Source organism: Zingiber officinale, chromosome 1A, assembly GCF_018446385.1.
Source record: "Zingiber officinale cultivar Zhangliang chromosome 1A, Zo_v1.1, whole genome shotgun sequence".
Lineage (NCBI taxonomy): Eukaryota > Viridiplantae > Streptophyta > Magnoliopsida > Zingiberales > Zingiberaceae > Zingiber > Zingiber officinale.
In genome coordinates, this window is record NC_055987.1 from 95,194,170 (window position 1) to 95,208,979 (window position 14,810).

Here is a 14,810-nt window from a genome sequence, read left to right on the forward strand (position 1 = left end):
AACAGACAATTTGCTCCCTGTGGGTTACACGGATTCAGATTTCCAATCAGATAGGGACAGTAGTAAGTCTACATCAGGCTATGTGTTTACTTTAGGAGGTGGAGCCATTTCATAGAGGAGTGTTAAGCAGAAATGCGTTTCGGACTCAACCATGGAAGCTGAGTATGTAGCAGCCTCTGAGGCAGCTAAAGAAGCAGTATGGCTCAGGAACTTTCGAATGGACTTAGATGTGATTCCTAGTTTGCCTAAAATCATCACAATTTTTTGTGATAATAGCGGTGCAGTTGCAAACTCGAAGGAACCACGAGCTCATAAGGCAAGTAAACATATAGAGCGCAAGTACCACCTGATACGAGATATCGTGAAGCGAGGAGAAGTTGTCATCGCCAAGATTACATCAGCAGATAACCTGGCAGATCCTTTCACTAAGGCCCTTCCGGCGAAAGCTTTCGATCGGCATGTGGAGGGAATGGGAATCAGATGTATGGTAGAAGATATGGCAGCTTAGTCATTAGTATAAGTGGGAGATTGTTGGAGTGTATACTGAAAGCCTAAGCTTTGTAAACATTCATAAATAAAGAATCACATTTGGTCAAATTGTCAACATTTAGTTGTAGTTGTTCAATTAATTTATATTGTAGATAATATAGTATGTGGTGCCACATACAAAAGATGATATTATCAGTACCTTATAAATTATAAACAGTAGCTCGCGACCAAAATGGAAAGGAACAAACCATTAGAAGGTCGTAGTGTAATTAGGTATCAGTTTATCTTGACTGTATAATTACACTAGTACACTCAGAGTGTATTGAGTAGGACCATTTGAGGTCGTTTCTTTTATACTGACTTTATAAAGAAACAAAGACCTCGGTTATTATGGAAGTGTGTGCTCTTAATCCTAATATAATAACAAGCACATATATTTGATATTTATTTCTTTAATTTATCAATGGGTGAGATTTAGTTCGATGAATCAATAAGCCCGATAAGTTGGGAAATAGTATCACTTATAGTGTGTGTTGTTGATTATAGAAGGAAACTGTGTCCTAGAGATACTAGGTTGATAATGTCCTCAAGAGGAGCTCATAAGGATTGTCATGTTAAACCCTGCAGGTGGACTTAGTCCGACATGATAATAAGGTTGAGTGGTACTACTTTTGGACTAAGATATTAATTAAATGAGTTGTCAGTAACTCACTTAATTAGTGGACATTCGATATCTTAAACACAGGGAGACTAACACACTCATAATAAGAAGGAGCCCAAAAATGTAATTTGGGATTGGTGCGGTAGTTCAATAATAGTTCTCTAGTGGAATGAATTATTATTGATAAAATTAAGTTTTGTGTTCGGGGCGAACATGGGATGCTTAATTTTATCGGGAGACCAAAACCAATTCCTCCTCTCGGTCCCTATCGTAGCCACTTATTTATAGAGTACTATACCCACCTGTACCCACTTTCTATACCCACCTAATAGGGGTCGGCCAAGCTAACTTAGGAACCAAGCTAGGGCCGGCCTAAGCATAAATTGGGGTGGCCGGCCCTAGCTTGAACCCAAGGTAGAGGGGCCGGCCAAATTAAATTAAAAAGAAATTTTAATTTTAATTTTTATTATGTGGAAAATATAATTTATTAAAGAGAAGTAAAATTAAAATATCTCTCTTGTAAAAGATCTACAAAAGATTAAAGAAAGAGATTAGATCTCTTTCCTTATTTGTAGATTGGTGAGATATTTTATTTTCTCTTTAAAAATTATTCACATGTTGTAAAATTAAAATTATGGAAATTTCTTTTTATCAACCATGAAGAGATTTTTGAAGAGAAATTTTAATTTTAAAATTTCTGGAAACAAATTAGGAAGTTTTAATTTGTTGATTAAAACTTGTCTAATTTATTTTCTCCATGTGGTGGCCGGCCATTATAGTTTAATTGGGCAAATTTTATTTTCTTTTTCTCAATTAAATCATGTCAAGAAAATTAAGGAAATTTTATTGTAATTAAATTTCCTAATTTGCCTAGGCCAAGGAATATAAAAGAAGGGGTGAGGGTGCCTTCATGAGACACAACCTCTATTATTTTTCTCCCTCTTTTGTTCCTTGGTGTGGCCGGCCATCATCCTCTCCCTCTCTTCCTCTTGTGGTGGCCGAACCTCTCTCTCCCCTTGGAGCTCTTGTGGTGGCCAGATACTACTTGGAGAAGAAGAAGAAGAAGGAGAGAAAGCTAGCATCTCTTGGAGCTTGGTTGGTGTTTTGATCTTCTTCCTTGGTGAAGCTTCCTTATTGTTGGTCGAACCTAGCTAGGAGGAGAAGAAGGTGGTTGGTGGTTTCTCATCATGGAAGATCGTTGCCCACACAACGTCCGAGGTTAGAAGAGGAATACGGTAGAAGATCAAGAGGTCTTTCTAGAAGGTATAACTAGTAGTTTTTCCTTTTCCGCATCATACTAGTTATTTATGGAAATAATACCAAATACAAGAGGCTTACGATTCTAGTATTTCACATCATACTACATGTTGTGTTCTTTTGTTTTATTTTTCCTTGTGATTTGATTGTTCTTTTCGGTTAACCTAAAGTTATTTTAGGAAATTAAATATTAGCTTTCTATAAAAGGTTTTGTCTAGTCGGTGGTGGTTGCTCCCATATCCAAGAAGGCCATGTGCCTCGCCACGTCAGTACTGGGAACCAATTATGGAAATTAATATTTAATGGAATTATTAACTTAAGGTGATTTGCGTCGAACGTGTTAAGTTCCGCAGGAGACCCAAGTCAAAACCTAAAAGAACGAATAGATTAAGCTTTGGATCAAACGTGTTAAGTTCCGTAGGCGATCCAAAATTTAATTTAAAAGAACACATGGTAGATAGGAAAAGGTTCAGACCTTTGTACAAAATTTTTGTACAGTGGAACCTCTAGGTTTTCCGAGTAGCAACCAATAGAATCTACCATTGGCTACCGTCATTGGAGGGAAACGCAAAGGAAAAAAACTGAATTTTCTTTCGGCGGAACAACGCCGAAGGAGAAGGCTGCTGTCGCGATTCAGGGAGAAAACGCTGAAGGAGAAGGCTGTCCTCAGGGGTGAACACGAAAGAGAAGGTTGTCATTGAGTGGTCGTCGCACGTCGGGGAGAAAATGTGAGGTTGTCGTCGGGGAGAAAACACGAAGGAGAAAAATGAGATGGGATCGGTAGAATTAGGTTTTAGCTATAGTGTTGGGAAAAAAAAAGTAAACCGGTTCAAGTCATACCATAAATTTTAACCCATTAACTTATTACTTCAACACTTAGACATATAAATTTTATTTTATAACTTCTTACTTTATCGAATATAAATTATGAAGTCAAATATTAGATAAAATTAAAAGTGAGACCCGCATTTTTAAACCTACGAAGTCTAAAATTAAATTTACTGCATCAAATTTATTATCGAAGTTAACTATCATATATTACTTCGTAATTACTAATTGTTGAAGTAAATAGTGGCGAAGTCTATTTCATATTTTCACATAGTGAATGCAAGGGGTACTGACTCAGTCGTGAGAACGCGAATTGCTGAAGGCCCGACACTAGGAGAAGATCTCCGACAAGGTGTTCGTTTTGCCCGTGGCCCAGAAGCCAAAGGAGGCAAGGTCAATGCAAGAGGTGGAGAAGACATAGAAGGGATAATGGTCATCTCAGAAGCAGAAGCAAAAGCAGAAGCAGCTGAAATAATAGCACAAGAAGAGGGGGTGAGTAGACCAGGTCTCATCATCCTAAGAGTAGGATTAGAGATAATATGGGTAGGAGTTATCGGTGCCTTACCTCTCAAGAGAAATAGGCGCCGGAACAAGAGGAGCTTGCACAAAAGTACCAAAAAGATCGCCAAAGGAAGCATCCTCAGTAAGCCTCGGCTTTTTGATTAAGGTAATGAAAGGTTATTCTTCTTCCTCTTCCATGGCTGCGACAGCTTCTGCTTGTTGCTCTTCCTCAGATAGCAAGCCCAGGGTTGAGGAATTAGGATTAGCTCGGCGAGCTCGCAACCACTCTTCTCCAAGATTATTCACAAAGGACTTAGTCATAGTAGGGTTCTTGTACATGAAAGCTGGAAGAAGAGCATCAGCTGAAATACAGGAGTTAAGCACCATTATAAAGGAGATATATCAATCAATAAATATAAGGCAAAATGTCTGTATATACCGAAAGAGTCATCCAAAGGAGTGTCAATGTTGCTTATCCCAAAAGGAAACATCAAACCCTCCACAATTAAATGCGGCAAGATAAATTTTGCTCCCCTCAACTTAGATAAAGCAAAGGCAACAGAGGGATCATTGAGGAGATTATGGGTACTAGGAATCGGAGGTAGATCGTATATCCATTGGATAGGAAAGGGAGGGGGAGAAGGAAGACGTATACGGAAAAATTTATGGCGCCATTCCCCTTGAGAGGGAATGCGGTTAAACAAAATAGCCTTAGGGCGAGATTGAAACTTAAAGACACCCATATCTATCTGGTGCGGAATGAAGAAGTGATGAAAAAGACGAGGGGATAAAGGAAAGTCTAGCAACTTAGATACTCCAATGAAACCTATGAGAATAGAAAAAGACTGAGGGATAAGCTGATTGAGGGGAATGTTGAAGTATACACTAACATCAGAAAAAAAAAAGGGATGAAGAGGGAATCGGAAACCTTGTAGGACTTGGTCCCGGAAGATAAATATACACCCTAAAGGAGGAAGATGTGGACTATCCAGCGGAGTAGGGCAAACTATATAAGAAGGAAAACCATAAGTCGCCTTCAAATCCACCTCTTCTGTCTCCGTAAGATCAGAAGCACATGCAAGGAACCATGCAGGAGGGGAAGTAGCCATGGTGAAACAGTAGAATGAAGATGAATCGAGGGAGACGAAGAGAAAAGTTGAAAAGAAGAAAAGAACTTAAAACCCTAGTTTTCCTTATGGTCTTGTGCTAAAACCCCCAAATAAAGATAGTAGAAGAAATAGGAAAAGAAAAAGTACTCGGAATTTCAATCGTCATAAATGGGTGACGACATTAAAGGATAAAATCAAATTCTAGAAAGGGGAATGAATCCCAAGAAAGAGAGGTTGAGTTAAGTAATCTTCCTCGAAAAATGTGAAAAGTTTCCCTAGATATAATTTTAATTCTTAAGAAAGTCCGACGAATATAAGAAAAATCGGTCAGGTATTATAAGTTTGGATTATTTGTTTAATAAAACAACAAACCCAAATGGACATAATAGACTGGGCAAAAGTTAGGTATGAGGTATTAGTCGATAGATAGGACTTGGTTAGAGGATATCAGACGAAATTCATAAATATGAGTATAAATCGGCCGGTCATAGTAGACCAGCCAAGATAAATACTATGCTAATATGTCGAGCAGAGGTTTGTAATGGTGGCTTAACATCCACCATATGAAATTTGGTCAAAATATAATACATAAGATGATACAATGATAAATTGGTCGAGTATAACAAATCTACCAATATCGAAAATACTGCAATAGGACTGCACTAAATCGAACGGGACACAATTAGCTGTAAAATATCAGACGATATTTGTCAGCATTGATATACACCGACCGGTCATGATAAGAGCGGTCAAAATAAAGAATATTATAAGAGGTTGGGCGAAGTTTTATGATAGCCGGCCAAGTGACGTTCAATATATTAAACAAAACAAACAACCATCATGAGGAAGAATAGATTTGACAATGAAAGAGGGAAGATCAACTTTACATAAGTCTACTAGATTGTCATCACAAAGTCTGGGTCACCCTTATAAGGATTCAAATTTGAGTAAGAAAGTCATCCTAAGGTCAGCTGAGGAAATAGATCAGGAGGCCTATTATCAATAAGTTTGTGATTTAGGAAGTGAGGAGGGGGATCACGAGATAAGTAGTTTTCCTCTCGCAATTATTGAACTGCCCCTTCAGCTCCCGTAGTGAAGGCCGCTAGGATCGACTTCACGATTGGCTATTGAATTCAGTAGATTCAATCATGATAGTGGCCCTTTCTTTGTAGCGAGTGTCTTCGTTTGCTTTGTAGACCACCAAAGCCGTCTGGGAAGTCTTCAGTTCATTTTCTTTGATAGAGACCTCGGTTTTAGCTGAATTTAGGGAGGTGTTCAAAGAAGTTATTTCATCATCCTTCAGCTGCAAGGCCTTAAGTTTTTCAGCCAATGTCGATTCATAATCAGCCTTTAATTTGCCAAGCTTGGAAGTTAATTCTTGGTTAAGATCCGTAGTTGATCTAAGCTGTGTTTGGAGACTTTCAATTTGAACTTCAAGTTGTTTCTTGGAAGCAGCGAAAAATGTGGCAGAAGATAACTCAGTAACTTGTTGTTTCAGCTTGTCATTCTTAGATCTCAGCTTCTTGTTCTCGTTGTGTAAAATGTGCATTAGCTGAGACAAGCCCATATTTTCTATCCATCGCTAGAGATATAATAATGGATTATGACATAGTCATCAATGAATAATAAATAGACGATAATAAACATACCTGATTCTCACTATGGAAAAAATGATCAATTATTTCGGAAGTGGTAAGTTCTTCAAAAATAGGACGAACTTTATCCCAAGCGTTAGCAAAGGAACCTCCTAGCATTATGGGGAGGACGGGAATAGTAGAAGAACCAGAAGAGAAGGAGGAAGTAGGAATAGATGGAGGAGCAAAGACTAAATAAGAAGAGGGTGAGGAGGGTAAAGATCCGGATGCTGGAATAGACAATGGAAAGGTGAAAGAAACATCACCAGAAGCACTGGCATTGGAAAAAGGTGAGGCAGGAAAACTAAGAGAAGGGTAAAGTTCAGCCAACGTAGGCTCATCAGAAGGAAGGTCAGCAGGAACAAAATCTTCTGAAACTAGTTCGTCAGCAGGAAGGATAAGCCTCCTTTTTGACGGAGGAACCCTGGTAAGTTTGCACCCCGGGCGTTTGCCGGTAGAAACTTCAGCTATCGATTTACCAGAGCTACCAGGAGACGTGAGTTCAATGATAGGAAGAGGGGCGGATGATGAGGTAGCAGCAGCCGTTGGTGAAGCAACAGCGGGTAAAGAAACAATAGGGATTTCTGTAGGAAGACCTTCGGGAGCCTCAAGAATTGCCGAAGAGCTGGGTACCTCAGCTAAAGGAGCCGGCTCTTCGATTGGAGGCGGCGGAGTAATAGTAGCCAGAAGCTCTTTTTCTTTAGTGCGAATTGCGTCCTCCGCCAGACGCAGTTCTTCATCGATCAAAGCAGTATAAAAGCTCTCCACTACATAGGAAAGAAAAATAGTTTAGTTAGTTAAAATCAACGAGAAAGAAATAGGGTTTTACCTAAAGAGCCTTGTGTATCAAGCTTGATGGGGCTTAGGCCGAACAAGAATAGAAGATTGACTCTCAGCCACTTGGGAATAGAAAGTCGACGATTTAACAACTTTTCACAATAAATAGGAAAAGAAGGATGGAGATGAAACTCCCTGACATCGGGCAAGGGGGGTAAGGAGGATTTCCAAGCATAAGACCAAGGAATGGGTCTTGGAAACTTTATGAAGAAGAAGCGGGATTTCCAAGCTTTAAGAGACGAAGGCATATCCTCAAAAAGAACTATTTTAGTCCGGGACTGGAACAAGAAAACACCAGGTTTCGAACACTTGGGGTAAGAAAACATGAAGAAATTTTGAGGAGTAGGAGGGATATCTAGCAGACGAAACAGCATGTAAGCACCACATAGATAACGAAAGGTGTTAGGGGTAAACTGTTGCAAAGGAATATCAAAATACTGACTTATTTTGATCAGGAAAGGAGGAATGGGAAACCTTAAACCTCCTATCAACTGATCCTTGAAAAAAGTCACGCAATTAGTAGGGGGACGATGAGGATGATCATCTGGTTTCGGGATTAAGATGCTATACTCCCTGGGGATTTCGTATTGACGACAGATGGTAAGCCTAACACTTTTATCAAAGGAAGAAGACATTTGAACATACCAAGGAGCGATCGTTTCCTCCACCATAGACAGAAGTAAAGGCTAACAGAACAACATATTACTTACTGGAAGCACGAAAAGAAATCGTCGGGAAACGGTGAGCACAAGGTTCAATCAAAGACCGCAGCAAGAAAGGAACACTAAGGCAAGAAAGGAAGGACAAAGGTGAAAAGAAGACAAAGGGTTTAGGGTTTGAAAAACACATAGCCATCGTCAGATCAAAACATTTTTATCTCAGTAGACGCTGAGGATTACAGGAAAAAGGACAGAGACTTACCTGACATAGCAAAGAGAGAAAATATATGTCACATAATCATAAAGAAGCATTTATGTTGGATGCGACAAATCGGATCATGCCGGGGTTGGTAACACCTCGTTATACGCTTCTAACATTCTCTTACCGGGGGAAAAGCCAATCACAAGCAAGGAAATTTCGAAAGAAGACGTGGTTTACTAGGCATAATGAAGGAAGAGAGAGACTGAGTTTGACTAAATCTAGGTTGAGGACAAGAAAAACTAAGGATAGATATTTAAGCATATGACATGTCCTAAGTTAATTTCATTGTGAAGTATAAACTAGCATTGATCGAGATGATTTTTTACTCATATCGGCTGACATAACTTTAGCTGTGATAGATAAGTATAATGTCGGTCGAGATAACCTTGTTTGTAACAAACAAGCGAATATCGGTCGGTATAACGATTAGCCACAATAAGTAAGTATAACATTGACCGAGACAACCTTGTCTGTAATAAAACAAGGGAATATTTGTCGAAGTGACAATGTTTATAACATACAAGTGAATATTGGAAAGCACAACATCACGTCTATTCTTAGAAATTAAAAGGGCTCAATAAAGTCACTTGATTCAATACAAAAGATTATTTTTACACTTAGAATCTGATCAAATACATATCATTACATTTCCCCTCAGAACATTAAACATCAAACAGATAACAAAAATTACAAACATAAGCTCTTGAGATGCTTAGAAAATTTCAGTCCCACTAGAGTCAAACTTACCATGGAGCAGAAGTGGGAACATCTTACCTGGCACGAAAAAAACTTGTCTGGGCAACAAAAGTGGAAATGTTTTACCAGGAAGCTTGCCCGGGCAGCAGAAGTGGCAATATTTTGCCCGGGACGAAGAAAACTATGAAGCAGAAAACTCAAGGGAAAGGGGAAGGGGACAGATCTATTCAGACCATGGTGCAAAGGTGACTGAAAGAGCCTCTCCCCTATTCGAGCCCCGGAGTTCTGCAACTAGAGCAACCAATCCTAGCCCAAGGGCAACATGGGTTACGCGTTTGTAGCAACATCCATGGGCTATTTGATTGGTCCTCCGTGAGTAAGAAGAATTCCTCTGAAGCTCATTGAGTCTCCAGAACAGTTGCGCCTTCGGTTGGAGAATCTAAACCTCGAGAAACGTCATTTTTTGGGAAGGTTTCTTGAACCCTAGAGTTAGCCGAAGTAAAAACTTGAATAAATTCATACATAGATCTTGCCTTATCCAACAATAATAGCCCCCAATGAGGGGGATTCCAGACCATACTCTTAGCAGGAAAAGTTAGCAAGGAAAGAAAAGAACTGAGGTGGATGAGGAACGAAGAGAGGGTTATAGCCCTATTTAAAGGATCAAAGGACCCAAGGAATCACTGTACTAAGGTTCACGGGATCACTGTACTCAGGTTCACAAGATGGTTGTACATAAAATCTGTAAGGTCACTTCAGTACCTGTGGCAAAGTCACGGGTAGGAAAAAACAAAATCAGACTTGTGTCTAGTAAGTCGTTTACATCTCCTTCGACTAGACTAGAAGGGAAGGCTAGTGATATGGGTTAGGTTTCATGGATCCCCGATAAGGAAGGGAAAGGAGATAACCAAACGTAGAAGATAGATCAATATCGGTCGGGAAATATCTCAAAGGAGGTAGGCCAATATCGATCTAGACATATCTTCAGGAAGAAATGTCAATATCGACCGGGATATGCCTCCAAAGAGGCAGATCCATATCGATCAACATATACCTCAAAGGAGGTAGGATAATATCGACCGGGATATGCCTCCAAAGAGGTAGACCCATACCAATCAACATATACCTCAAAGGAGGTAGGCTAATATCGACCGGGATATGCCTCCAAAGAGGCAGACCCATACCGATCAACATATACCTCAAAGGAGGTAGGCTAATATCGGCTAGGATATACCGCAAAGGAGGTAGGCCAATATCGAGCGAGACATACCTTCAGGAAGAAAGGTCAATATCGACCGGGCTATGCCTCCAAAGAGGCAGACCCATATCGATCAACATATATGATATGGGTTAGCTTTCATGGATCCCCGATAAGGAAGGGAAAGGAGATAGAGAAGATAGATCAATATCAGTCAGGAAATATCTCAAAGGAGGTAGGCTAATATCGATCGGGATATGCCTCCAAAGAGGCAGACCCATACCGATCAGCATATATCTCAAAGGAGATAGGCCAATATCGGCCGGGATATACCTCAAAGGAGGTAGGCCAATATCGAGTGAGACATACCTTTAGGAAGAAAGGTCAATATCAACCAGGATATGCCTCCAAAGAGGCAGACCCATATCGATCAGCATATACTTCAAATGAGGTAGGCTAATATCGACCGGGATATGCCTCTAAAGAGGTAGACCCATACCAATCAGCATATACCTCAAAGGAGGTAGGCTAATATTAGTCGGGATATACCTCAAAGGAGATAGGCCAATATCAATCGAGACATGACTTTAAGAAGGAAGGTCAATATCGGTCGGGATATACTTCCGAGTGAGTAGACCAGTATCTACCTAGACATGCCTTTAAGAAGGAAAGTCAATATCGGCCAGGTTGACTAATACCTTGAAAAGATACTTGATAAAATATAGCCCAGTGCTAGCTAGAATAATAAACACAAAGGAGCTCGGACGAGCACTGCCCCAGGAGTCGCATAAGAGGTAATAATAATTGATCAAACCTAGTTAAGCCCAGCTCCGACTAATACAAGGAACATTGGTACCTTAAGCTATCTCTAATATAGCAAAAACAGGAGGGGTAAGTAGGAACGATAGAAGCACTTTAAAGGACCTGTGAAATAGGATAGAAGTAAATATTTTAAATAAAATAGTTAATGAAGATATTTGTAGTATATGATTGTATAACAGGTGTTATATATTTTGATGGGAAATGTGTTTTTAGACTGTTTTGCAGGTGCTAGATGATAAAAAAGGTACATCTGGGGTACGAAAAAGATTCCTTAAAAGTCATTTACCACAAGTACGTAGCTTACGTCATCTCATAACAAACTCTAACAAACCGGGGTCCACTTCATGACTACGGAGGTTATATGAAGTGGTATAAAAAGGGAAATTCTCTCCGTTGGCTAGATAAGTTCACATCATTGCGCACATTCAGAACCTTAACTTTCAACTATTGTTCATCTCCTTCTTCTTCCTCTTCCTTCTTCCACACCCAGAGAGATCACTAACTTGAGCGTCGGAGGGCCTAGCCAGAGATTCCCACCCCGGTCTTAGGTCACTAACGATAGTGTTGGCTGGTCTCTTATGCGCAGGAAGTCTTGGAACCTCAGAATCTGGGTTCTCTTCTGTCAGATTTCTCTCTTGTCATTAGATCTTCGCGCAAGGAGGGCATTCGGTGACTCTACTCTTCTCGATCCACTTTGGGTTTCTCGGATCGGTGTTCTACAGGTATTGTTCTCCACCAACGGTAGGTTTTTTCTCTCGGCTCTCCGTTTTGTCAAGCTTCTCAGACAGGATCATGCGTGAACCTGAATTTTCATTGATCAGATGCATAAATTGTCGTCTCTTTTGAGTGTACATTCCAATATAGCTCGGCATGGCCTTAGGATACTTATTTGAAGTTGAGTATCTAAAGTAACTATTCTTCTATATGGAACATAACCTCCTAAGGGAGAACGATTCTATGTATGGATAAGTCTATCACTTGACCTAATGGGCTTCCCCTAATCATAGGCTACGCAAGTGACCTACGTAATCTAGAGACGTATACCCGGGGGAGACCTTGTGATAGAAGGTAGGTACTCTACTGAAAACCCGAACTCTCTAAGTTACTTTTTCACTTGATGACATACTTGGTTACTGGCAAGGGAAGTACTTCGATACATTGTCGCGAGGTGGAATTCGGTATATGTTTAGATTTTCTTACAAACTTACAAGCAGAGAACTAGGAGTGGGCTAATTTGTAGCATAACTTCGACCATTACAATGAAACCTTCGACCTAGAATATTTTCTGAACAAAGGACTTCCTCAGTTATCTTTCTTTACTTTTATTTTCGCATCTTAGTTGAAAATCCAAAACACTCGTTTATAGACTGTTGTCTAGCTAAATTCAAAGTGCAAAAACCAATTAGCATTTAATCCTCAATCCTCGTGGGATCGACTTATAAATTTTATTACTTGATGATGACCATGTGCTTGCAGTTTAACACATCAAGTTTTTGGCATCGTTGCAGGGGATTAAGTGTTTGAATCTAATTAGTTTATATTAGAATTTGTTTAGACAGTTCTACATTTCTTTAATTCTTTAATTCCTTATTCTTTACTCACTATCTTTTCATTTCTGAAATCTTATTTCTGTTATTTGAGTTTTGAAACTACAAATTCTAGTTTCCTTCTTGCTTGTATGTGAAGAAATTCTACAGATCTTTTGCCCGTTGATCCTGAGATTGACCAAACACATCATCGAAGGCTAATTTGTAGAAAACCCAACAAGGGGAAGAACAGAGAGTTATGGAGAATAAACTTGTGAAAGATTATGTTGCGCCATATGCAAGAGGGCCAAGATTTAGCATTTCCAGACAATCAGTTGAAGCAAATCATTTTGAATTGAAGCTAGCTTTTATATCCATGGTTCAACAACATCATTACGATGGTGGTTCGATGGAGGATCCAAATCATCATCTTAATAACTTCAATGAATTATGTAGCATGATGTGCATTAATGGAGTTCCTCCTAAGGCCATCAGACTATTATTATTTTGGTTTTCTTTGAGGGACAAAGCTAAAACTTGGCTAAATTCCTAGCCTCTGAGCAGTATTACTTCTTGGGCCCAATGTGAACAAGTCTTCCTGGACAAGTTCTTTCCACAAAGTAAGACAGCATACCTTCAAAATCTTATTGCAAGCTTCTAGCAAATAGACTCCGAATCTCTTTATAAAGCTTGGGGTAAATTCAAAGGGATGTTGAGAGACTGCCCACATCATGGATTGGAAAAATGGCTTGTGATTCACACTTTCTACAATGGGATTATCTATCAAACAAAGATTTCTTTAAATTTTGCTACTGGCAGAGCATTAATGAACAAGGGTCTAGATGAAGCAGAAGACATCATTAAGAGTGTGGCACAAAACCATCACTAATGGGTCTCATAACGAAGTTTAGGGGTAATTAAAATACTAGGAAAATATAATGTTGGCACACTTGATTTAATCATTGCAAAGCTAGATTCGTTATCAAAGCAGTTTAAGAATATGAATACACACCCTGTAATGCAATATCTATAACTTATGAAGTATGTGGAGCTTAGAACACAAAAGATTCTTGTCCTTTTGGAGCTATCAATATGCAAGTTTCTCAAGTGGAACAATGTGATGCTATTGGTAACTACAATCAGAGGTAAAATAATCCTTACTCCAATACTTATAATCTAGGGTGGAAAAATCATCCCAACTTCTCATACAGAAGCAATCAAGACCTTGGGCAACAATTAGGGCAATAGTCAAATCCACAACCAAGTCGATTCAAAAAGCTACTTGAGGAGATATTAGCTAACCAAGATAAAATGAAGTCTGACATCAAGCAATTGAACATCCAATTGGACAACTCAGAAAAATAGATCAATGCAAGAATGGACAACCAGGACAAACATATCAAGATGCATGAAAATCAAGTTGCTCAAATAGTTAGTTCTTCTTTCTCAAGAGTTCAAGGAAATTTTCCTGGCAAACCTGAACTAAATCTAGTGGAGCATTGCAAGGTGATTGAGCTAAGGAGTGGACTAACCTAGGGTAATTCCTAAGTGACTGCTACAATTGAAGATGGAATTAACTGAATGAAGAGTTGTCTACTCCTTTCTCACATCCAAAGTGAGACAAAGAGGAAGAGTAGATAACCGTCAAGGTTGGAGAGCTCTCACTTGCAATTAAACTTCAAACAATTCCATTCCCTCAAAGAATGCTCAGAGCACAAAAAGATGCAGAGTTTGAAAAACTTTTAGAAAAGATTAAATAAATTTGTATTGATGCACCTCTGTTGGATGCTCTGCATCAAATGCCCAAATTTGCCAAGTTTATGAGAGATATAATTTCAAATAATAGAAAGAAGGATGGGTTTGAGACAGTGGCTTTAACAGAGGATGTTAGTGTAGTGCTTTTGAACACTTTGCCTCCAAGCTCCAAGATCCAGGTAGTTTTTCAATACCATGAAAAATCAATGATATTAAGATAGACAAAGCCTTTTATGATCTGGGGCCTAGTGTCAGTCTCATGCTATTCTCCATTTTTAAGAAGTTAGGTTTAAGTGATCTAAAGTTAACTACTATCACACTTCAATTAGCGGACTCAACATACAGATATCCACTAGGTATAGTTGAAGATGTGAAGGTAGAAATAAGGAATTTTATCATTCTTATAGATTTTATAGTCTTCGACATGGAAGAGGACCCAAAGATCACTATAATTCTTGGAAGGCCTTTCCTCACCATAGTTGGAGCAAATATAGACGTGAAGAATCACAAGCTAACATTGAAAGTTGGCAAGGAAAAGATTACACTTAACTTATCCCCAACTTCACCGTATCCTTC

At 39.2% G+C, this 14,810-nt stretch overlaps 1 non-coding gene across 1 annotated transcript; it reads right to left on the minus strand.

The window, feature by feature from the left end:
- Positions 1-13,111: 13,111 nt before the first annotated feature.
- On the minus strand, positions 13,112-13,217 carry LOC122039350. The gene has a single exon (XR_006128184.1). It is a non-coding gene; the product is annotated as a small nucleolar RNA R71 (small nucleolar RNA).
- Between the last annotated feature and the right edge of the window lie 1,593 nt (positions 13,218-14,810).